This window comes from Phocoena sinus, chromosome 4, assembly GCF_008692025.1.
Source record: "Phocoena sinus isolate mPhoSin1 chromosome 4, mPhoSin1.pri, whole genome shotgun sequence".
Lineage (NCBI taxonomy): Eukaryota > Metazoa > Chordata > Mammalia > Artiodactyla > Phocoenidae > Phocoena > Phocoena sinus.
The window spans coordinates 83,741,528-83,766,370 of NC_045766.1; the positions used below are offsets into that span (position 1 = coordinate 83,741,528).

General features: G+C 35.8%; 1 protein-coding gene across 4 annotated transcripts in view; it reads left to right on the top strand.

Moving 5' to 3' along the window:
- The window catches only part of ZBTB20 (zinc finger and BTB domain containing 20), an 806,470-nt gene that overhangs the window by 372,457 nt on the left and 409,170 nt on the right, over positions 1-24,843 (top strand). The gene's annotated exons all lie outside the window — the stretch shown is intronic.

The window sequence follows — 24,843 nt, forward strand, 5'->3', positions numbered from 1 at the left end:
CTTCTCTTTTCTTTTTCTTCTCCTTCATCAACCTTCTACTTTTAAGTCTCTTCTGTTTCTCTCTTCATGTAACATCCTTTTTGTCTCAATGCAAATAGTAAAGTATGCTTTATTAAAACACTCACATATTGTTTCTTCATCTGTAAAATAAGCAATTGGATTAGATGATCTTAAAGGTTCCTATGGGAAGACTCTATGATCTATCTATGTATTTGATGGAGATCCCATTTTATTAAGAAAAATAACATACAGTAATCTGTAACCAAGATACATCAGGATAGTCATTGATGTAGAACATTTTTATCCAGAATTTAAAGTCTGGTTTTATTCATTACAGATTTTTAAAAATTCACTAAACTGCATCAAAGAAAAAAATATTAACTTTACCTTTTTTACGTATGTAATTTGCCTGTATAGGAAGGGCTGTGTAAGTCTACCCACTTTGAAGATCTAAATGCATAATCAGAGGGTGTTTATTGGAAAACTTATACTAGGTAACTGGTAACCTGGAACTTTAATTCAAGTCCCAGAAACATGATAATTAAAATGCTGGAGACGAGTCCTTGTTCATTTAAAAGGTACCCAGTTACATCTTATATCTTCCCAAATGTGCTTGACTCTTGATTTTTAAAGTCCTATTCATCTCAACCATTTCTCCATCACAGCCAACTATATTATACTAAACTCACCCTACTATATTTGATATGGCTCAGTGTATTTGTTATGGAACAGTACAGATTATTAAGGATAATAATCATGATCCTGAACCTTTCAGGATCATAACCTATGCTAAAGGAGTTAAGGTACTTTTGTGTTAGGATTTTTAAAAAATTCTTTTATTGTTTATCTCTTCAGCAAACAATGTTTTATTACAAAGTTTGCAAAGTCAAATGGGCCAATCCGCATTGATCCTGGCCACCCATTCTCCTGTGCCTTGAGTTACATATCAGCTGGTTACTCCTTAAGAATTAACTATGTGTTGTAGAGCTAAGGGAAGCTAGTTGAAAGAAAAATATATTCCCTGCCCTTTAGGAACTTGTGGAAACAAGTGGGATGGTGATAAATACGAATGTTAACAGTTGCCTCCTGAGCTGTTGGAAGGGTTAATAAATGAGTAAAGAGCAATTATAATTATATGGTGCTGTGAGAACCTGTAACACGCTCAAAGCAAAGATAGGCATTCTGACCTTCCAAAGATAAGGTGTACATAGTGCTAAAGCAAATAAAACAATGAGATGTGGGAGTATGAAGGTGGAATTTGCATTGATTGCTCTTCACTCCAGATAGTGAACCTCTGAAGTCCTGAGAGCTTGAACTGCCTCAGGTCAGGATACAGCTGGTCATGGTGGGAAGTGGAGAAGGAATGCAAGGAGATTCTCATTATTGTGCTTCCCCAAATGTAGGCTCATGGGGTCAACTACCAGTTTCTTTAGCCTCCTGGTACTTTGAATAACTTGGGATATCTTTTTTCAGTGTGTGAGTTGTATTAACCATCAGTTTATTATCTGTTTATTTTGTTAAAAGATAAAGTATTATGTTTTTCTGTTTTTAAACCTACTGTCAAATGAATACTCAGTGGTAGTTACATGAAAGTAGCAAAAAATAAATGACCATCTTTTATATATTTTGTCATTGGAGTGTTCAAAAGGACAACTCGATCTCTAGATCTCTATTTGCTTTACAAAGGTACTAGAGAATGGTCAGCATTTCTATTTGATTTTCTCAGTCCTTATCATTTGCTGATTGATCTAGAATCTCTTCAGGATCTCCAGATCTTCTATTTCTTCATCTATATTAGTGGTCTAGGTCTACTGACCTCATGTTGTTTATGAAGATTAATGGTTTGGTTGTTGAAAAACCCAATAGCTGAAAAGAAGCATGGGAATTGAGGAGTCCTCCTTGTCCTTTTAAATGATGCAGCTGCTATAGATTTTTAATGATCTAGGGAAAGTGATAAACTGAGCAGTTTGTCACATAATAGTCATTTTGCTATTGGACTTTTCCAGATTTGTTATTATTTTAATGCATCTATTTAAGAATTCTTGGGTTGGGCTTCCCTGGTGGCGCAGCGGTTGAGAGTCCGCCTGCCGATGCAGGGGACACGGGTTCGTGCCCCGGTCCGGGAAGATCCCACATGCCGCGGAGTGGCTGGGCCCGTGAGCCATGGCCGCTGAGCCTGCGCGTCCGGAGCCCGTGCTCCACAACGGGAGAGACCACAACGGTGAGAGGCCCGTGTACAGCAAAAAAAACCACACACAAAAAAAAAAAAAAAAAAAAAAAAAAAGAATTCTTGGGTTTAGGTTCCAAATTATCTGAGTTAATCTTTAAAGTTGACTGTCCTTTGAATAGCTAATAGAAAGTTACCTCAAGTGCAGACAGATCTTCACTTTTATAGCATAGCCTATATATGCCAAATATAATATTGATTTGTACATGCCAAATCAATTGTTTCTGTAGTTCATTATATTATACTGACAATTTAGCGGGGAAATGACTGGTAATACATTATATATAAATGTTTATTTTAAAGGGAAAATATAATAGATTTGTCCTACTTCATAAAATATGCAAACTAGTATTAGAAAATTGGAGCATTTACACTTACAATCTGTAAAATCTGTCAAGTGACCTCTTGTACTCTCTTTTCTCTGTTTATTTTCACTCAATGTGCTGTAGGTCACAAATGCTGTTAAGAACTCTAGTATCTCCACAAAGAATTTTGTCAAATCTTAGCACCCTATTTTCCACTCCTCCTTCAACCTGAGACTTTGATGATTTCAGGAATGTGCTGAACAATGGAGTCTTGAAGCAGTTACCATCTATATTAGTTTCCTGTGACAGCAAAACATAATTACTACAAACTAGGTGATTTAATATATCAGAAACTTCTTCTCTCACAATTCTGGAGGTCAGAAGTCCAAAATCAGTATCAATGGGCTGAGATCAAGGTGTTGGAAGGGCTTTGTTCTTTCTGGAGAGAATGTGTTTCCTTGCCTTTTCCAGCCTCTGGTGACTGTCAACATTTCTTGGCTTGTGGCTGTATCACTTCAATCTCTGCTTTCATGGCCAATTAACTTGTCCTCCTGTGTCTGCGTGAAATCTCCCTCTTATAAGGATACCTCTGATTGCATTTAGGGCACATCTAGATAACTCAGGACAGTCTCCCCATCTTAAAATCCTTAACTTAATTACATCTGCATAGTCCTTTTTTTCATATAAGGTAACAAACACAGGTTCCAGGGATCAGGATGTGGCTATCATTTGTGCAGAGGGGGGCTTATTTAGCCTAGCAGACCATTTTTCTCTATGCACCTATTCTCCCTCTCCTGCCTTGTCCTCCCTTCATTTCTACTAGCACACTCAGCCAGACCAAGAAAATGCAAGAGATGTCCAAAGACTTCACTTTCCTATTCACTCTTTATACTTTCGGTTGAACAAGTGGGCAAGTCACATGACAGATCCAAGCATTAAGATTTTATAAGATTGGATAAGGTAGGTTCATGAGCAATGGGCTGCAGATTTGTGTTTTTTGTGTGTTTTTTTTGGCCTGATTCACATAATTTCCATCTTAATTCTAAGGACATTTGCCTGAAGAGAGCCAGTTCTGCCTTCCTCAGCGTTAACCTTCCTCCATCATTGTGCCTAAGGCAAGGGGAATCCAACGACTCAATCAAATGTCAACTCCCTGTCACACTCCATTCAGGAAAACTGTATGCTGTAGCAGTGGGTCTTGAGTGTTTATCCTCAGGCTACCTAATGAAGAGGGACATTGCAGAAAGGTGGCTGTGGGGAAAACATCTGGAAGAAATAAATTTCCTAAGATCAAAGGGCTCCGTGTGCAGCCCAGAGGGTCCTCAGGGTGCTCCTCAGAGCAAACAAACAGTTCTCCTGATGAGTCACTGCAATTTTTTTCTGCCAGAAGCCCACATGTGTTGCAAGATCTCAAGGAAAAGGAGTGGAGTAAGGAGAGAAAAGTGATTTTTAAAAGATCTTAACCATATGAATAAAAGAAATCTCAACATGATTACAATCCTTTAATATACCCACCATCCTTAACAATGTATCACTTATTGCGGCAGATTAAAATTATGGATAACAAAATATTTTTTAAAACGCACAAAAAGCCACCAGGACAAAGAGAGGACGTTTGGGAAGAATACGACACTCTGAAACAACATATTTTTTTTTTTCTCTAACAACACGTGAAAATTGGCAGAGGAAGGTGAAGCCCAGGACTATGTCCCGAACCCTAGCCAGCGGCATTTTTCTGAGAAAAAAAAGTTACTTATGAATCAGTACAGCCATGCTTTGTTCTGCATGAGTGTTTTAATAGAGCGAGTGTAATATAAGGATCAGGTGGGCTCGTGGGAATGGAACAAAAGGTTTTTTAAAATTAAAGCAAAATAATTATAGCTCTAGGTGCAAAGCAAGCATACTCCAGCAGTTGATAGCAAGGACCTGCTCAGAATGGAGAAGGGAGGGCGCATGCTGGAAGTTTTTTTCCTTCTTCTTTTTTTTTTTATTCACTAACAAAGGGTTTTAATAGGTAACAGTTGTAAAGCTGTCTTTGAAAGTAATTAATGCACCCACACAAAAATTTATTAAAATGAAAATTTAAGGAATTGTCTAAAATGAATTAATTAACAAAAAAAAGAACATCATGCCTTTCTTATTTTTTAAAGACGGAGAGAAGGTTAAGCAAAGCAGATTTTTGTGAGATTACATTTTAAAATGTTCCTGGTTTATTTAGTATCTGAATAGCCCTAAAAAAGAGAGTTGGTGGGATTTATTATTATCCGCCCCCTTTGGAAATACTAAATTGGGACAGATATAAAATGGGGATTAATTTGATGTGCCTGAGACTCCAAATGCCTCAAGATTATGATATCTCCTTATAAAATGGCCAAAGTTTTTAATAAGTTTTCAGAGACCTGTAGTAAACAGAATGTAGTGTTCAAAAGAAGAGAAAGGTGAGTATTTTTTCTCACATGGTCTTCATCCTGCACAGTTCTTAACCAAGCCATTAGAGCTATACTTCCTATTGTGACCTCATGCAACATGAAAGGAAAGCTGCAAAGTGTGGTGTTAGAAATTTTTACCTCATGTATTTCCTGTCTCTACAGAAAAAAAAAAGTTAATTGCATTTATCCTGTTTCTACAAGAATTTTTAATCACTACATTTGTTTTTCTTCCTTTTTTCATTTGTACTATTTCATACTGTGATATAAAGTAGAATATGTACAACTTGCTGAGCATTTACCCTTTACTGTGAGAATCATTTCTAGTTGATTATAAAAGTACCCGTTTTCAGCAAGTTCTTATACCTCAAAAACTTTTAGGTTCTGAACTTGAGTATATCTTCAAAAGTCAAGTTCTCTAGACCTTCCATGCTGAAAAATCATTGGAAATTGCTGCCTTCCCTCGAATATTGTTTTGTTCTGTCAAGGCCAGAATCTGGCTATGCAAAAAAAATGTGAGTAAGAAAGAAAATTGTTTGGAAGCTACATTTGAAAAATAGCTCTGATGCCATATAAAAATACATAATTGTAATTTTGAAAATAATTTTCTTTAAATGTATGGTTATAAGACAACTTATATAGTGGAGAAAACACTCCCTAGTACACATATGATCTGTGAATTCTGAGTACGTTTGCTTGGATTCTGCCTTCATTTTCTCTTAAATGGCCATTATTATCATATCTTTATAATCCTTTGAACTATTTTCAGACTTTTCTTTTTCGTTTTCAAGACAGTGGATTTAGTTGGTGTGAGTAGTGTGGCACTATTGGTATAGTATTCTTACCTGTGACAAACAGGCATATTTGTGAAGCTCCTTGGTGAAGACACTTTGCATTTAAGTAATTATACACTCCTCATGATCTTTGTCCTTTAGTCCTTTGTTTCTCTGGGGATATGACTGAAAGAAGGAAAATCAAGGGGAAAATATGTTTGTAGTACCAAGAACTTTCTGTTTTCATGGTATTGATTCCTGTTCCAACTCCTTACCATATAATTTTAAACTATTGTACCTATTGGCCACTGAACCGGAATGGTATATTATATATCTATTGCTGCTGTAACAAATGACTACAAATTTACCAGCTTATAACACCACAAATTTATTATTTCATAGTTATGCAGATCAGAAGTTTGGGTTGGCTCAACTGATTTGTCTTCTCCAGGTTTCACAAGACCAGACTTGTATCATACTGCCAGGTTCTTAACTGGAGGCTCTGGGAAGAATCTGCTTCCAGGCTCATTCAGTTCCTTGTGATTATGGGACTAAGTCTCCATTTTTTGTTGGCTCTCAGTTGCAGACCATCCTCAGCTTTTTGCACATGGGCCCCTATATCTCTGTGCAGGCAAGAGTACCTCACATCATTATCACCCTTGGAATCTCTCTGACTTCCCCTTATACCACGTCTCTTTTCCAAATTCCAGCCAGAAAAAGTTCTCTGCTATTGAGGTAATTAGATTGGGCCCACCTTGATAATCTAGGATACCTTTCTATTTTAAGGTCCATAACTTTAACTGCCTCAGCTAGTTCCTTTTCCATGTAACATAACATTTTGCCATGTACTAAAGGTTCTAGGTTTTAGAGAGTGGACACTTTGGGGATGCAATTATTTTGCCTACTACAGATGAATTATAGAATAATGGGTCACTTCCAATATTTATTTTTGGAGTACTCTGAGTATTCTTTTTTTGCTCTAGAAGCGGAAGGAAAGGCAGTATGAATACCTATAAAATCTATTAGTAGGTTTTCTCCTAGAAAAATTAAACGTTCATCCTCATATATCTCATGGTAAAAAGTATTTTTTCTCACTTGATAAATAGAACAACTAGGGCACAGGAAAAAAACATGTTGATCATTAGAGCCTGAGCTAGACTGGAAGTTTTCAGGCTTATGGTGACAGATTTTATTCATTGCCACCCTTTTATTCTCCCCAGAGCGTGCTAGAACCATAGTGGTAGCCCAACTGGGAAAGGAAAGTAAGCCAAGATTGAATAAACCTGAAATGGGATTACTAAAATATCAGTAGAGATGATTTACATGGAGGGCTGAGATAAATGCAGTTATAACCTGACAGGAAATAGGAAAATCTCAAGTCTCTCACTGGCACCTAAGAGAGTATGATGTGGTGAGTGAAGGCATGACATAAGGCATAGTGAAATTGGTCAGATACATGGCAGCATTCTGATGGAGGGGTTAACAAGGTGGACTAAGGTTGCAGTAGGAGGGATCTGAGTTGACTAAGGACCTCAGTTTACAGCTGAAATTAAACTGGAAGTTTCTAGTGCCCCAGGGAAAAGGGACCAGAAATAAATCTTTTGGTAAGGTTGAAGGAAGGACTAAGAAGGTCAAAAGGACCTTGGTCCTTTTGGTCAAAGGGAGATAAGGAATAGGAACTGGGGACAAATTTCATCTACATTTCACAGTTTTGCTCAGGTGGGTTCTGATGTCTGGGATATAAGCGTTGCTTTGGACATTAAGGGATAAATACAGGTAAATCCACTAGATTGTAATTTGTTATACCCTTTCTTCAAGTAAGAAATTAGCTCATCCTAACAATCTACCATCTTATTTGTTTTAAAATATGGCTGTATATCTCAGATTAAAATAAAAAATAGGAAGGAGAATTTTCCAGCTAAAAGACTAATTTCCCAAGTGAAAACGGGGAATATAAAGACAATCAAATTGTAAAACTTTAACAATAACTAAACTTTGGACTCTATTTAAAGATGGAAGAATGAAAATATACTAATATATTTTTAAAGTCAATTTTTACTTCTAATTTAATAAATCCAATGTAAGTAACCAACCACTTATCAACTAATAGGAAGGATAGTTGAAGGTAGATAGTGTGTATTTATATTTTTTTCTCAAAATATGTTCTACTACGCTGTTCCTGTATTTACGCTGATTCGATTTATAAATTATTTGTCAACATGTGCCATTACTAAATACTAAGTGCCTAAATAAGTTATGTGTAATGAACATTTTTTGAGTGCAGTATAGGATAGCAGAAAAATTACTGGGAAACTTATAAAAATTCCTGAATTCCCATCTTTACCTCATCACATGTTAGATATATGATATTAAGCATGTCAATTAATCACATATAGCCTGTTTTCCTCACTTGTAGAATATAGTATCTCTCCCACTTACTTTCCAGAATTGATGTCTAAATCAGATGAAATAAAGATACCTTAAGGCCTTTAACGATTGTGAAATACTATGAAAAAATTATGTTTTAAATAAATAGAAATAATTCTCATTATTACAGCTAAAGCATGGTCTGTGTCCTCAAATATATGCAGTCTAGTTAAAATGTTGAAATTAGTTTATTATTCTTTATTTGATTTTTTTCATATCTGTTGTCAAATCTCCATGTCATTTCTTTTTTTTTTTTTTTTTTTTTGCGGTATGCGGGCCTCTCACTGTTGTGGCCTCTCCCGTTGCGGAGCACAGGCTCCGGATGCGCAGGCTCAGCGGCCATGGCTCACGGGCCCAGCCGCTCCGTGGCATTTGGGATCTTCCCGGACCAGGGCACGAACCCGTGTCCCCTGCATCGGCAGGCGGACTCTCAACCACTGCGCCACCAGGGAAGTCCTGCATGTCATTGCTTATGTGTCTGATGAGTTGCTATTCACAATAGTAAGTAGTGTTGGTTTTCAATGTTATTGTAATTGTTAGAGCTAATATTCAAAATCAGGACAGTATTAAATGTCAGTGCACTATCAAAGACAATTAACAGGGAGGAATGTAAAATTACTGATTAAAAACATGCAGAATCACTAAAATATTATATATCTTGCTATATATTTTATTTTTGTTAATTAAGTAGTTCATTAGTCATAAGTTCCAAAACCAATGAAAAGAGTCAGAAGCTTAAGGGTTGACTTGGAGATAAGGGACACTTTTTTATGTATGTGTTTGTTGGTTGGTTGTTTGTTTTATATCCCATTTCCATTTCTCCAAGTCCCTACCCTCATCTATTTATTTTGGCTTGGTTCAGATTGTAGAGCCAATAGTTCTTTACACTGAGCTAATGGATGGTTAGAGAGTGCAGGGATCAGTTTAGAGTTTATATGGGCCTTTTGAAAATGCATGCAAATATGCTTCATATGTATGTGTATGCATATTTTTAAAGTATGCAACACCTAATTTGTATGTGTTGGTAGATGTGCCCTTTCTTTCTTCCTTGGAGAGGTTCATGGATTTTATTTATTCTCAAAGGGGTACATGAGCTTAAAAGCACTTGGAGCTGCTGAATTACAGATTGGTACCTAAGTGAGCATCAGTTAAAGGGAGTAATTTTCCTTCCCCACTCCCTTTTCAACTATCGCAGTTGTGTCCCAGACATTTGAGTTGGAGTAAATAGTAGTTAAAAAAAGATCAGAGGTCCAACCAGTGGGAAGGGGATGAGAGAGTACCTCTGTAATGGCTGTCTCTCTTTCTTTCCTACTTTCTCACCTTCTTACTTTATTGCTTTTATGCTTAATCGATCAATTGTTTTCTTGCTTTTCCTTCCTTCCTTCCCTTCCTTCCTTCTTTTCTTCCCTCTGTCTCTCCCTCCTCCCTTCCTTTTTCTTTTTTTATTCAATTACTCCTCTTCAGAGGAGAAAGATTAAGCAAGCATTATTTTCAGTAAGCGTCAAAGAATATATTTTTTTAATGCTGTAGCAGTAACCCTTTCCTCATTCCCTTCCCATTTCCTTTTCCATTGATCTGAATTTATTCATTTTACTACTATCTCAGTTTTGAGAGCATTATTTTCCATCTACCAGAAGCAGTAGTGCTCTGTAGAAGTCAGTTCTATAGCAGAAATCATTTCGAAACCAGTAGAAAGGAAAAGTACTACCTGTAAAAAAAGTCCATCACTTTCTTTTTCAACATTTTAGCTCCCTACTTGAATATCATCATCTAAGCTAAAATTTCCCCCAATGAATAAATAAATTGATTTGTGAATTAACATAGAAAATAGTTGAAATTAAACTGTAATTCTTCTATTTAGTGGTATAATTGAGTTGTTTTAGGGACATGGACAAGGCCATCTCTAACTTCTATGAAGGATAAAAAAAGATTACAATTTTTACCATCTTGAACAAGAACTTCCTATTACCATAAAGAATGAATGGCTATCTTCACTTTTTCATTTTACCCAAGAATATCATTATATCATCATCAATTTTTTTAGAGAGAATGAGTTTGGGAAAGGAAGAAAAAGATGATTATAATATTATGGATTTCTGTTGACAGTTGAAAATGTTGTTATGCAGAGTTTTCCCTGTGCCCTATTCTTGTAGGATTAGAATTTTCCAGTTGGATTGACTTGGCTGTCAAAAAGTCAAGTTGATTTTTCTTTCCCCAGATTAAGTTGATAATTGGCTGAATAAAATGTTAATAACAATTAGGAAAGGTAGGATTTTAAAGCTACTTAACAAAACAAACTTTGTGGGACTATTTTTTTTTTATTTTTGGTAAACTCCCCAGAGAACACATTGTATAAAGTTATGACTTCCTGTTCCATGAAGTATTTCTTCCTTGACCTACCTGCCATAACTGCTTAGCTTACACTTAAAGAAAAAAAGGTTTCCATTCCACTATTGAATCTTTAAAGAAAAATCAAGGTACAGTCTTTCTTTTTCACACAAAAGCATTCAGAGCACTAGTTTTAAAGAGAGCTTAATTCTTGCACTAGATGTTTTTAACTCTCTTTTTTTGTTCAAAACACAGGAATGCTACCCTCTCTTGTCTTTCTTAACATCTGCAGGACGTTTTTCCTTTTCTGTGCCCAGTTCAGATTGTCTTGCTTTCAATACCAGCTACTCTCTCTCATTTTTCCTCCACTACTGTTTCACCCTTTCCTTCTTTCTCTTGCTTTGCCTCAGTCTTCTTACTTTCCCCCTGTATTCCTCATACTTAGAATTGTCTGTAACTTCTCATCTGGACAAACATCTCCTAGTTTTGACCTAGACTCAAATCCCATTTCTTAATTGTTCTCTTCTAAGTAGCCATCCTCTTCTCTACCAATAATTTCTTTTGGTAACCATCCCAACCTCATTAGGCTATGTAGGTATTTTAAACAAATAAGCAAAAATAAATTCAAATTTATCTGCCTTGCTAGTCAAAATGCTTTTCTTAGAGGTTGGGGACTCTTTGATGTCTTCTGAAGAGTACATATCACTTTATCTTTTCAGTAAAGGTGGCAATATCTCGTTGCATTAGCAAAAATTGAAAACTGTATGTTTCATGTATATTGGTCATCTAGATATCACTCAGACATCAAATGGTTTATTTATTTAAAGCATATCAATGACACTTTTCCTGAAGTGAATCTTATATTTTCAACCTTCTTAAACAAAGTTTTGCAAACATGAGTTAATCTTTATATAATGATTCTGTGATCATCATTACTGTATTAGTTTCCTAGGGCTACTGTAACAAAGTACCATAAACAGGATGCCTTAAACAACAGAAATATACAGTGTCAGAGTTCTGGCAGGTAGAATCAGCAGGGTTGGTTTCTTCTGAGGGTTGTGAGAAGAAATCTGTACCATCCTTCTTTCCTAACTTCTGATTGTTTGCTGGCAATCTTTGGCTTGTAGAAGTATCTCTCTGATTTCTGTCATCTTCAGATAGTGTTCTCCCCATGTGCATATGTGTGTCCAAAATCCCCCTTTTTATAAAGACACCAATCATATTGGATTGGAGTCCATTCTACTCCAGTATGACCTCATCTTAACTAATTGTATCTGCAATGACCCTATTTCCAAATTAAGTCACATTCTGAGTTATTGGGGGTTAGAACTTCAACATATGAATTTTGAGGGGATATGATTCAACCCATAACAAATATAAATATTTTTTTGTATGGACCTCTACCACACTGATTTCTGTAGGACACAATTATAGATGTTTGCAAACTGTACATAGTTCTCAGCCTTGGATACTTCATCTCTCCCCTACTCCTTTCTTCCTCTTCACTCTGAGACACAGAGTGATTATTTCTTACAGTTCCCATTGTGCTTTCTTCTGGAAGTATCTCATCTTTCCATCTAACATGAATGGAGGTCCCAGATAACTAATGCTACTATGTAGTAAGGAAGTATACATAGGTTCCAAGTTAAAGTCTCACTGATGAATAAAGATAAGTTTGGATAATCATGTGTACTTTATGGCATTTTTTTTTTTTTTTTTTAGTTTCTCAAGGACTCTATTTTCTCTTTTCTGGGTTCATGACCATGTTAAATCGAGATATAGTTATAGGTGAATATGAGAAGGCTGGGTAATAGAGGTATTAATGTATTATTTTCTCATGACAGATATGAAAGTTAAAGCAATATATCTGATTAAAATATTAGAAATTGTATTATCCTGTCTACTAGTTACGCAGGAGTTTACCCATTAGTATAGGAAAATCAGAGTTCTCCTTAGAATTCTGTAAGGTGTGAAATCTGAGTAGAACAGACTTATCCTTTTGTATAGTGTCTATCACACTGAGATCATTCAGCAAACATAATGGTAGTGCAGAACTGTGTTGAAGTCAAATGCTGTGAGTGGGAAAGGAAATGTGCACATTTAGTTCTTATCAGGTAGTCCTTCCTGGCTGGATGAGGGGCCTGTGCCCACAGGTGCTGACCTACGAGGAGTGGCCCATGTGGTTCTCAGGGTACCATGTTGATGAGCCACCCACCGTGGTTCCAGTTTTGGCAGCCACAGCTAAATTGGCTCTTTGATCTTTGGAGTGGCTGCCACAGTCCTGCCACAGTGACTGTCTCTCTTTGTTTTGCCCCTCCCTTTTTTCATTACTCCCACCTGGCACTATAGGACAAAAAAATGAGAGGTGGGAGGAGGTTGGGAGGGGACACTTCAGGAACACAGCTTTGCCAAATATGAAAAGCTACTTAAGCAGTTCTGGTTCCAAAAGCTCATGTATAACATTTCTGCCAACCCATTAGTGAATACATTTTATTTTATATATCATTCAACAGTCTGCTAAAATTCACTTTCCCTGATTCGGCTTTCTCATTACCAGGGTCTTAGAGCTGCCATAAAAATAGTCTTAGAAATAGTCTCCCTTCATAAATATATGAATATGCTTAGAAATATTTATTTCATCTTATGCCTTGATATTTTAAGATCAATTCCTCTAATATATCAATATTTGAAAATCAGCTTTGGTGACTTGATTGTATTGGTCATATTTTTTAAACTGTATGAAATTTTTGTTGAAAAGTTTTAATAGAGTATGCAATAGTCTCTCTATTCTAATGCAGTATTTGAACAAAAATGTAAACATGACAATACCTATTTTATAGCTGAAAAAGTGAAAATCTGAGGTACTAAATATGTTATTTAAGATTATACAGGGTGTTGGTGTCATTCTACCCATTTGATACTGCTAGTATCATTGGATACTCTGAAATTTAGGAATTTAGCATATGCTCTATGAGACGATAGAAATATTTTCTCCACATTATCTTGATAATATCATTTAGGTATCATAGATAAGGAGACAGAAAACTGAGACATTAGGGGATATTAAATGACTTGTAGCAAATTACATAGCAAGGTCACAGGAAAGCTGACAAGGTCTTGGACTCCTTCACTGTGTGAACTAGCCATGACTAGTTTTCTGACAAGAAATATTTTTCTCCTTTGGGGAATCCCACTTTTCACATTTGTAAAGGTTGGAGACTTTCACTGAAAAAGTAATGCCTCAAGGGACAAGGACCTTTTGAGAAATTTAAGGTTTTAATCTCAACCTAGTACAGTCAAATATATTGATCACCACTTAATAATTTATGAATATTTCTAAAATTCTTGTTTAGACAGAATTAAATCACCTTTCCCCTCCATCATTATCCAGTTATCACTTAGTGAAATATTTAGATATTAGGTATTTATGTACATACGTAAAAATGCGTAAGTTTGGAAACTGTAAAGTATATGGAATTTATTTGAGAAAATGTTATAAAAAAAATAATATCAACTTTGAACTGTTTCTGTTCTAATGTCTGCTTGTCATCATTTTTAACCAGAAGATTAAATTTCCCTAAATAAGTCTGGAGAATCAGGTAGTTAATAAGGAAAGAGAGACTCAACCTGGCCAAAATTTTACTAAGTCATTGTTACCAATCTAGGTATCCCAGGGAAAGAGTACATGAAGTAGTCTTCCATACTTCTTCTTTCTACCAATTAGGGTTTCTAACTGAGAAATAAGCAGATTCTAGAAAGCTCTGACTGCCCAGGAGATCCCACTCAGGCTACTGTGGCTCAGAAAATCCCTGTGCTTATTAATTGGTCTGCTGATTTCCCCATCTCCTGATCTCAGGTAGAGGCCATCGAATAAGAACCAATAATGGAGGGTCCAGGCAGCTCCTTATCCCAAAGGAATCCTCAAAAGAGAAATCTTACATACACATTCAAGTAAATGAGAAGAGCCTTTGTGAAGCCCATCCAATGACCCCCTCCATGAAGAAATACCCCCATTTCACCTACAACCAGCTCTATCACCATCAGTAAATGTGTGTTCCACTAATATTTGCTCTATACTTTAGATCAAGAACTGGAGACGGCTGGTCTAAATCAAGGTCAAGTGAGAAGAAAGTATGTGGAAAAGGCATCAGGGTGCCTGGAGTTGGAGAATGCTGTTAGTTAGCTGGTAGTTAGCAAACTTAGCAGCATCGGGTTGTCTGAGGAGAGCCTATGACTGTACTGAGTGCTGGCTTCCGCAGTGAGTCCCAAATAAGCTTTTACATCTCCACTAAATGAAATGTAACATTGTATTAATCACTTGGAAAATTAAGATTTTTTTGTCTATTATTAACTGGTAAATTCTTGTGTCATCTCTCTCTATTTTGTGGGTCAGCTCTGTTTTCTTAAACACAACCATTTCAACTATATTATTAACATTCTCAAAGGAAATTCTACCAGACTACCAAGTCCAATTTGCTTTAGCTAAGACTTACTTACATTTATTGTCTAAGGCAGGCTTACATATTATATGTCATTTGGCTCAGAAACAGAAAATTTTAGTTGTATTAATAAGCTTTAACTCTGAATGCTTCAAATGCCATATATTGTGCATCTATTCTGGGCTAATTTCTATGCTTTGTACCCTACTACATTACCTCCCTTAATTTTCACAACAAACCATTTTAGAGATAAGAGAATTGAGCCTCAGAGAACCTAATTAATTTGACGGGGGGTACACAGCTAATAAGTGACCAAGCAAGGATTCAAACCTAAGCCTTTCTGACTCAAGGTCTTCCTCTCACTTTTTAAACCACTGTCTCATTCTGCTTCTAAAGGTATAGAAGATTCTGAATTACCTTCTAAGAGTTTGTGAAGTTTTAATAATGGAGAAGGGGGCTGCCATAGCACGTTTCTGTGGTGCTAGTTTTTATTATCTAAAACATGCCCAATTCAAGCTAGTTGCCAGTTTGTCCCAAGTGCTAGCCTGTTGATACCTTAAATGCTATTTTCCAGTCTTATTTTATGAGACATGCCTCTCATTAAATATAGAAGTTTAGCTCAATTCTCAAATTAACCTCAAAAGTACCTTAATTTTGCTAGGTTAAAAATAATAACATAAATATTATATGTGACTAGGTAACTATAAAGTAGTGGAACTGATTTTTGGTGGGTGTTAGTGGCACTGGTCTCATTGTTTAGAATGAATCCACATAGTGCATATCCAGATTTACCACTTGTGAGTTTCATAATCTATTAAATGGAGATGGTAATAGTACCTACTTTGTAATATTGTGAGGATTAAATGAGATAATATATGTAAAGTTCTTAGATCAGTTCCTAGCATATAGTAAGCACTCAATAAATGGTAAACTTATTATATATGAGTATTGCAGAAATAAAAATCAAACCATAACTGGTAGGTGCTTGGTACATGTCAGGAGCTCAATACATATCTGTTGAATAAATTAATACATTGTATCAGTTCTTCAAACTGGCTAGTGGTTAATGATTTATGGTAAATGCAGTATTCTGCTGGCTGCCTCACTATTGAGTTTAATATAAAACAAAATGTTTAATGTCGTTAAGAACTCTACGCAATCTTCAGGAGCATTTCCTAGCTCTGAAAGAGGTTTTTTTTTGGTATTGGGGTATCATTTCTTTTCCTCAACATTTTCACTCTTAGTACTGTATAGCCTGTACTCTCTGGCTAGAGTTATATGTGTGACCAATGAATGGATATAGATTTTCCCCTTCCTTTATTGGTCATGCAGATATGATTTATCTTATGGCTTAATGAATACAGAAGCTGTACAAGTATGTACATAGTGAAAGAAGATAGATGGGCTGGAAAAAAACAAAAAGTCAGTATGTGTTGTGAATGCTTCCTATTTGCCTAAGACAACTGAAAACCCTGGAGATACTGCTTACTTTTCTGGTGGTGTCAAGATATCACAGTTTAGGGAGCCTTTTTTTCTTAAGAAATTCATTTTAAAATCCTGAAATGTTTATCATTATGTACCTGAATTTATCATGCTTTAAATACCATAGTTTCTAAATGGTAATCGAATTCTAATAAAAGTTCAAAGGTTTGCCTCTCTCTAGAATGTTCTTCTACCAGTGATATTTCTACTCTATCTTTAGAAATAGTCCATGCATCACTTCTAGAAGCCCTGCCTCATACTTTTAGGCATATTTATGTCATTCCCTTTGTTATAGTGTATTATATTGGGTTGACCAAAAAGTTTGTTTGGGTTTTTTGGTAAGATGTTACTGAAAAACCAGAATGAACTTTTTGGCCAACCCAATCGTTTTCTGTTTAGATTTTCCCTTTTTGAATCTAGTGGCTAAATTGTGAGCTTCTTGAAGATGAGGATAGTGCTTTATTTATCTCTTGATATATAGTATTATTCAGTTCCTAGGATAGAGTAGGTGCTCAATAACTATATACCCAATAAATTAATGAACTTGCAGACACACACACACACACACACACACACACACACACACACACACACATTAGATCAAGGCATGAATAAAATGTCCTATAACTTTGCATGTTCCTTAAGTGCTTGTAAACCTTTTAACATTGCTTATGAATAGACTGATATACTTCCGGATGTTCTAGTCACCTCGAGGGAAACTTTCTAATCTTTGAAAAAAAATTTTTTTTTTTTTTTACCTTTTCTTATTCTTTGTTTTTACTTTGAGCGTCACTTTTGCACATGGATTCAAGTGTGCTGTCAAGTACTGATTGTTTGACTGGACCATACAGTGTTACGAATCCTTAGTTTTATTCACACACTGCCTGTTTGGTGGCTTTGTTCAAGTACATAATCTTATGTTATATAATAAGTACATGGATTGTGTCAGTTAACTGGAAAAGTCTTACTTTCAAAAGCAGTTCTCAGCATTTAATACAGTGCTTGGCATATAGTTGGGACTCAGTAAATGTTTGTGGAATGCATGAATAAATCAGCCATTATTGTTAACTGTTTTGAAGATTAGGTATGAGATTTAAAAAAAAAAAAAAAAAAAAAGACTAAATGAAATGCCCAGTATCAGACAGTCGATGAGAGCAAATCTGACACTCATAATTCTTACCTCTGTAGAGTCTCTCAGTCGTTACAGAGGCTCACTGAGAAGTGCCGTATATGTCTGATTTCTCAACTTCACCCTGCAGTAAACTTTTGCAATCTGAAGGCTAGAGACCGCTTTTGTAAATGTTGTCTGCCCAATAACTGTGTTGGCACCGAGGAGGCCTTAGCAGATAAAGTTGAGGAACATATGGCTCCCATCTGAATACAAATTGGTGGACATAACATGGTAATTCAGCAGAGATGTCCTCTATATTGTAAACTGAAAGAGTATGATTAGAGGTGTTTATAAACGGCATCTGAATTCCCCCCACCCCTTTTCCACTCTAGTTTTATTGGCCTGAATCATAGCCATCTAGCGTCCCAGTCTCACCGCATTATTTGTTAAAGTGGCCAGCGTGAGGAATTATTAATTAAAGCTAACAAATCACCCTGACGAGCTGTGCCCTGGCATGGCTGAAGGTTGATTGGCGAAAGTGTTCTCCTTTGGAGAAAAGACTTTTTGTGCTCGTGACGCAGTCAGGGACGGATTATTGAATATGCAAGTTAGAAGAAAAATCACAGGACAAGCAAATTGAGTATTTACTGGCAAATAATTGCTCTCTTACGCTGTGGCTCTCTTCCTAAATTCTTAACATTCCCGAGGGTTAGAAAGAAACACAGAAAAATGCATCGGTACAGAGTACATTTCAAAAAAATTACATAGGCTGATGTTTCAGACTTGTGCAGGTAAGTGTGATTGTGTGTGCATGGAAAGTGAAACAACAAAGCGAAGCAAGAGTAAGGGGGAAATTTTTAATCTGGTGGGTTTTTTTAAATCAATTTGTTGTTTATTGGAATACTGCTCGGCATATTTCTACGTTGACTGAGAATTCAGTTTCAGTGCTGAATTTATTGTGAAAGTTAGAGAAATGAGGAGGGAGGTTTTCTCAGAGTTACTTTGTGTCTTTAGTAGCAGAAGAGTATGTTAATGTTTTGCCCCAAAAAATAGTTATAAACTTTGCTCAGATATTTGTGGGTATTTGTATGAAATTATTGCTTGATTTAAGGCTCTTCAGTTATTCTCAATATTGTTAATTATGACCTGTCTTAACAGTGTCCTGAACACATTTGGGTACAACTATTGCGTTTATTTTTCAAAGTAAACTCTGTTTTACATTAGCACCGAGCTGGTCCTTGTTCAGAGTTTCTAAAGGGACGTTACAGTTCTGGAATAGTTCCTTAAACTCCGGGCTTCTGTAATAACCAAAGTGTCCTTATTGTCAATTGTGTGGTCTTTTTAGCTGACGTATTAATCAAACTACTGAGTTCTGTGGACACTGTAAGATAAGTGAGACTAGAGACTTTTTCAAAAGCAAATTTAAATACATAAAAATACGAGTGTGGAAATGAAGGCTCATTCTATGTATGAGATGTTGACATATAGAAACAGAGGTATACTGCTAAGTACAGCTAGGTTATGTGAACAATATTATCAAAACACATATATCCACTGAGGATGAACTTCATATTCTATGAAAATGTGCTTTCATCAACAACAAACTGTTTTTGAAATGAGAGTAATTGGCTGGCGAAATAGCATTTTAGGATTATAATAACTATGAATAACATGGATTTAAAACAAATACATAAACATAATTTAAACTAAATTAATTAATAATTGCAAAGTGCTTTAACAATAAAACATCTACATGATAGTAATAATAATAGGAATAATAATAAAAATGGAAAGTCTGGCAATCACTCAAAAATTAAATCAGACAACTCTCATAAGGTTTTAGACAATCAGGATTTTAAAATATAAATATAAAAAACATATTTTACCTTCTTATCTGTTCCTTGAACCATGCAATATTGTGCTGGTTAAGATTTTTCTTACTATATCCTATTTTATTAAAAAATGGCTTCCCTTAATATGTAGAATAGAGCTCAGAAGAAAGTTTTAAAAATATATTTTTTAAAGGTTTAATTCCCACTGGATAACATTCTGTCCTCAGATTTCAAGAGGCAGCCTCCTTAAAGTTTTTTGTGACTATTTGAGGGCACAATTTGGCCCATTATTTTCAAAGGGGGCATTTAAAGCATATGTTCAAAGACTAAACCATCTGCCTGCTTTATTATGAATACCACAGAATTATGAGGACTTGGAAAGGCTCAAAAATTGAACCAGAGCTCTATGCAAGATTAAAAAAAAATACAGCACTTGTATTTTAAAAAGTTTTTTGTAAACACCTACTTTTGCTAAGTATTTCATTAGTCTTCTGTGGGAGAATTGTACCATTAAACCCTTTTGATGTATGGGGAGTGGTGGCAAAATGTAGTTGAGTGACATGAACCTATGGCAAGTTAATGGTAATATTTTCTCTCTGATTTAACTCACTATGTTTAAATGCCTTTTGGAGATTTGGATTGACTTGTCAATAGTGAAACTCACAGTGAATTGGAGAAACATTATAAAATGGTGACTGCTGGAACAAAAATGAAATCCAGCTGCTAGCTTCTGGACTATCTACAAATGAGTTGCAAGAGAGATGCGGAGGTCAGACTAAAGAGCACATCTGTAATCCAGCTGTGATGTAATGGAAGTATGAGTCAACTATTGGTTGCCCATGATGGGGGGAAAAAGAAAAAAACAAGCATAACTTGGCATTATTCCAGCATGGTACTATATTCCTTTGGTATCTGAAAGGATATGAGATCCAGAAATTAATACAAGAATAAAAGTCATATTTGGGTCCCAAACACAATAATATTTCAGCCCAAGGTGCTTAGATAAGGACAAATTAACACGAGTATCATTGTTAAGATGTCTAGTGCCCAATTAGAGTTCTTCTAACTTAACCTGAGTTGTTACTAGAATCAGTCTGAGACTAGCTGAATCATTATCAGAGGAAATACAGAAAATAGACTAAACCCAGCTTGAATATAAGCTTTCATTGTGGAGATGACTTATCACTCTTTGTTGCTTAATGAAAATTATTTAAGAGAAAATAATAATGGAGTCAAAGGACTGAAGAATTTGGTTGACGATTCTAAGATATATACATATATATGTATGCAAAATACATATAAGTAAATAATATATGCATATATAATATAATAATAATAATATATGCACACATATATAATTTTTTAAAGAATAAATATTTTTAGAATTGCACACTTTGTTAGACTGATTAAGGCTAGGAGTTGGTCTTTTTTTTTTTTTTTTTATACAGTCAGTCTAAAAGACTGAAGGCACAGATTTTAACACAGCTATAGTTGGCTTTCAGAACTGAAGGATGTCAGAATTAATGATCTGGTGCCGAAAATACCTATGTTCAATTTCATATGGCTATTCTCATAGTGGTATTTTAATTTTATGCCTCCCTAAACTGCAGTCCTGCAAATAATAAAATGAATCTATTAGCCCAAAAACTACAAAATATTTCCATTATTTTAGGAGATTAGTTTTTATTTTATATTTTAGGTGAATTTGATATATATATATCTAATACACACACACACACACACACACACACACACACACACACACACACACTTTTTGTATTGTTTTCCTCATTTATTTCTGCTACCTAGTTCCAAAAAGGGAATTAAAATGGCTGACAAAGAAAAAGAAACAAGTAATACAGTGAAATACATGAATTAAAAGTAGATAAGAAAGGCAAACAAACAAACAAACAAAAACAATAAACAAGAGCAAAAATATAAAAAGGAGTCAAGAGTAAGTCGGTACACAAACTACATTTGGTGAAGGGCTATACATTTGCCTTTAAACTTTCATGCAGTCAAGTCAAAGAGAAAACTATGACAAGTTATGCAATTTACAACATTCATAAGAATAATTTAAAAATTTCCATCATTCATTGCTAAAGTTCTTGAAGAATGACAGACTGAATATTTAGAGAACTCAGTGCTAAGACAACTCCTATTGAAAATAATTATAGGCTGCAGAGACCTAGAGGTCAGGACAGAATCAGCAGCTATACCTTCCATGGGACATGTCTGGAGGAGTACTCTGCAGTAATCTCCTTTCACTCCCAGGGGAGAAGTTTCTTGGGTGGAGGAGGGGGAAGCTTCAATTAGTGCAATTACGTTGGCAAGATATTATGGAAAATAGGGATTTAAGGAGGAAATTTAAAAAATTATTTCATGTAAATATATATATATATACATATATAGTTTAACAGTAAATCAAAGATTCAGAAGGCATCCACTTTTAGAATAGCCATTAAAACACATTTTATCAAATAAACCTGTTGAATCAACATTGCTTCCCTAAATTGTTAATGAAACATTGCTACACTGCTGCCATTCTTCTCCTACTTTTACTTTAAGCACACTGTCAGTCTTCGTGAAGTTGTAAAAAGGACCCTGTCTTGAATATAATGGTCCTTGCCCTTGCATCCTCCCTTCGTTCATTTTCAAAAGTCTTAGCAAACTGCCTGGTCTTTCCACAGGTAATTTTGATGGTTAAGTCTCATTGAATAAGCTAGTCTTTTCTCCATATTGAAAAGGTGAAGCATAAAGATTTCTTTTCACATTACCTTTGTAGCCCAATCCATAGTAAGTAGTCCAAGGACCACCCGTATCAGAGTTACCTAGGATGGTTGTCAAAATGAAGATCCCTGGGCCCCATTCCAGAATTTCTGAATTAGAAGCTCTGAGAATAGAGTCTAAGCTCTGCAACTTAGGAAGCTACCTAGGTTAGTTATATACACTAAAGTTTGAAAACCACTATTTCAAGATCATGACTTTAAAATTTCTAGTATATGAACATAAAATGGTAGGATTTCCACACCATAGTTGAAGAAGGCCTATTATATTAACACTGACCAAAACACTAATGCATATTCAATAATAAGTGATGATTGCCTGCTCATGAGACTGGAAATATCAAGCTTAGAAGAACATTCTGCATTTGTTTGAACCCTTCAAGCCATATCTCACCATTACAGGAAGATTTTCTTAAACTTTTTATCTATCATTTCCTGAAAACTACTATGTGCTAAGTCGTATGTTGCGTCTGGGTACTAGAGATACAAAGATGAAAAAAAACAAGTCCATCCATTGTCTGAAAAAAATGCCTATTCTAGGATAATTTATTACTACTAGGATATTGTCTTCTCTGTACTAGAGTAAGTATGAATTGCCACATAATCTTCCCTTGGGTAAACTGAAGATTTCCGTTGTATTATATCAGTATGAGTTTATACTTGGTAGAAATTTCGCATAACAGGACCCCGCTACAATTTGGATGCGGCAAAACGTAAGAAACCATTGTGGATTCCTCCTTCTTCCCCTCAGCAGGAGACCACATCCCCCAAGACTGGAATGGGAGGTATCATGGGGAACTTCTAATTCCATTTCTCTTATTATCAATCAGTGGTTTGTTACCAGGATTCCTTTTGAGAGGAGGAGAGAAGTGTGTAAGTGAATGCTCCTAACATTATGAAGACTTGTGTGTCCTTTTCCACTGACCCTCTGGGGCAGCTCACCTATAGGAAATGCTGGAGCCTATTGCAGCATCCTCCCTACTTGTCAGGTAGGGCAAAATATGGAGGAACTTGAGCTGCTCCTGCCTAGTACCCTGCTCCCAAGTCCCATGAGTGCCAGAAATTGGTATCAGCAGGCTAGAAGAGACATTTTGTGCATAAAGGAATTTGGTAGCTGGTCTGAGGAACAGGATGAGCTTGCAATTTCATTGATGATTCATGTTTTCCTGGAAAAGTATTGGAGACACCCTCCCCCTTTATTATTTCCAGAACAATATGAGAAATATTGTGAGACCTTCTACATCCTTTTTTCCTTTCCTTCCCTTCTTTTTAATATGTATTTATTGCGTATTTAGTGCCATGCTTTCTTCTAGGAGCTAGAGATAGAGTGATGAATAAAGTTTCTCCTTTCATGAAATTTATATTAGGGTATATAATGTATTAGGGTTAGAAAGGGAATAAAGTTACTAAATGTAAAATGTAAAGTAATATAAATATATGCTTCATTTTTGAGACATTGCCTACTGCACTCTCCATGACTTCCAAATATATTCATGTTATTTCATAATGTGTATGTGTCTATGTATGTATGTGTGCGTGTGTGTGTGTGTGTGTATATAAATATATATATTTCATGATGGATTTATGAACTCTGGGGAACAAACCAGTCAATTCAGGACTCTCCTTATTGTGGGAAGCCCTTTTTCATGGGGACCTGCTCATAATGTAAGGGGAAGACAAGCCACCTGCAAGGACCAAAATGTGTGCACAGTCAACTACAAAATCCTTCTTTTCCATCTTTTTGCTTATTTGTGTGTGTGTTTGTGTGTGTGTGTGTCCTGGATTTTGTTTTTCATTGTTTAATGAACTGAATGCTAGGCACTCAGTGTACCCAGGGGTCTAAGACCTCGATAAGTTATAGGGTCGATCTTCAAGTGAATAAAGGTAAAGAAGACAAGCAATTAACAATACTGGCTTTGATAATGTTCTAAAGGTCACAGGAAGGAGTACTGCCCTAGAATAGATCAGAGCATAGGCAACAGGAAAGGTTTCCCAGAGGGGGTCAGGTTTTAACTGAGACTAACAACCTCAGAGTAAAACAAAACAAAAAGGATTTTTTAAAGTAAACTTCTAATTTTTCACCTGATCACCTAAATAGTATGTGTCCATGGTGAAAATATTTTAGACAATAGGACAACCTATTTTTTTAAAAAAGGGGGTGTGTGGAAATCACCAGTTAACTCAACACTTGAGAAACCATTGTTAACATTCATAAGATACTTTTTGAGCATGTATTATGTTCTAGGGCTATGCCAGCCAGCCACTGTCTTCTCGGAAGGGAACATTTTAATTAGCAGGCAATATGAATAGAAGCAACTCAAACTTTGACTCCTGTTAGCTGTCTTCAGATTTGGGCTTACAAACCAGCTGGGCCCCAACTGGAGCTGATGTAGATAGAAGAGCACATATAAGTATTCTCCGGAACAAACATCATAGCACCTGCTATCAACCCCACCTGATATAGGTGTGAAAGTCAGATTCATTGGCTCTGCTTCTTCTCTGTCTATGTGATCTTGGGCAACTTATTTGGCCTCTCTGTGTCTCGGTGTCCTTTGTTAAACTGGATTATTAACAGTACATACCTCATGAGATATTTTGAGAAATGATTAAGGTAAGATAATGCACGTAAAGTGCTAATCACAGTACTTGGCACATAGTAAAGTACTCAGTAAGTGCTATCATTATTATGATGCTGATTACTGTTATT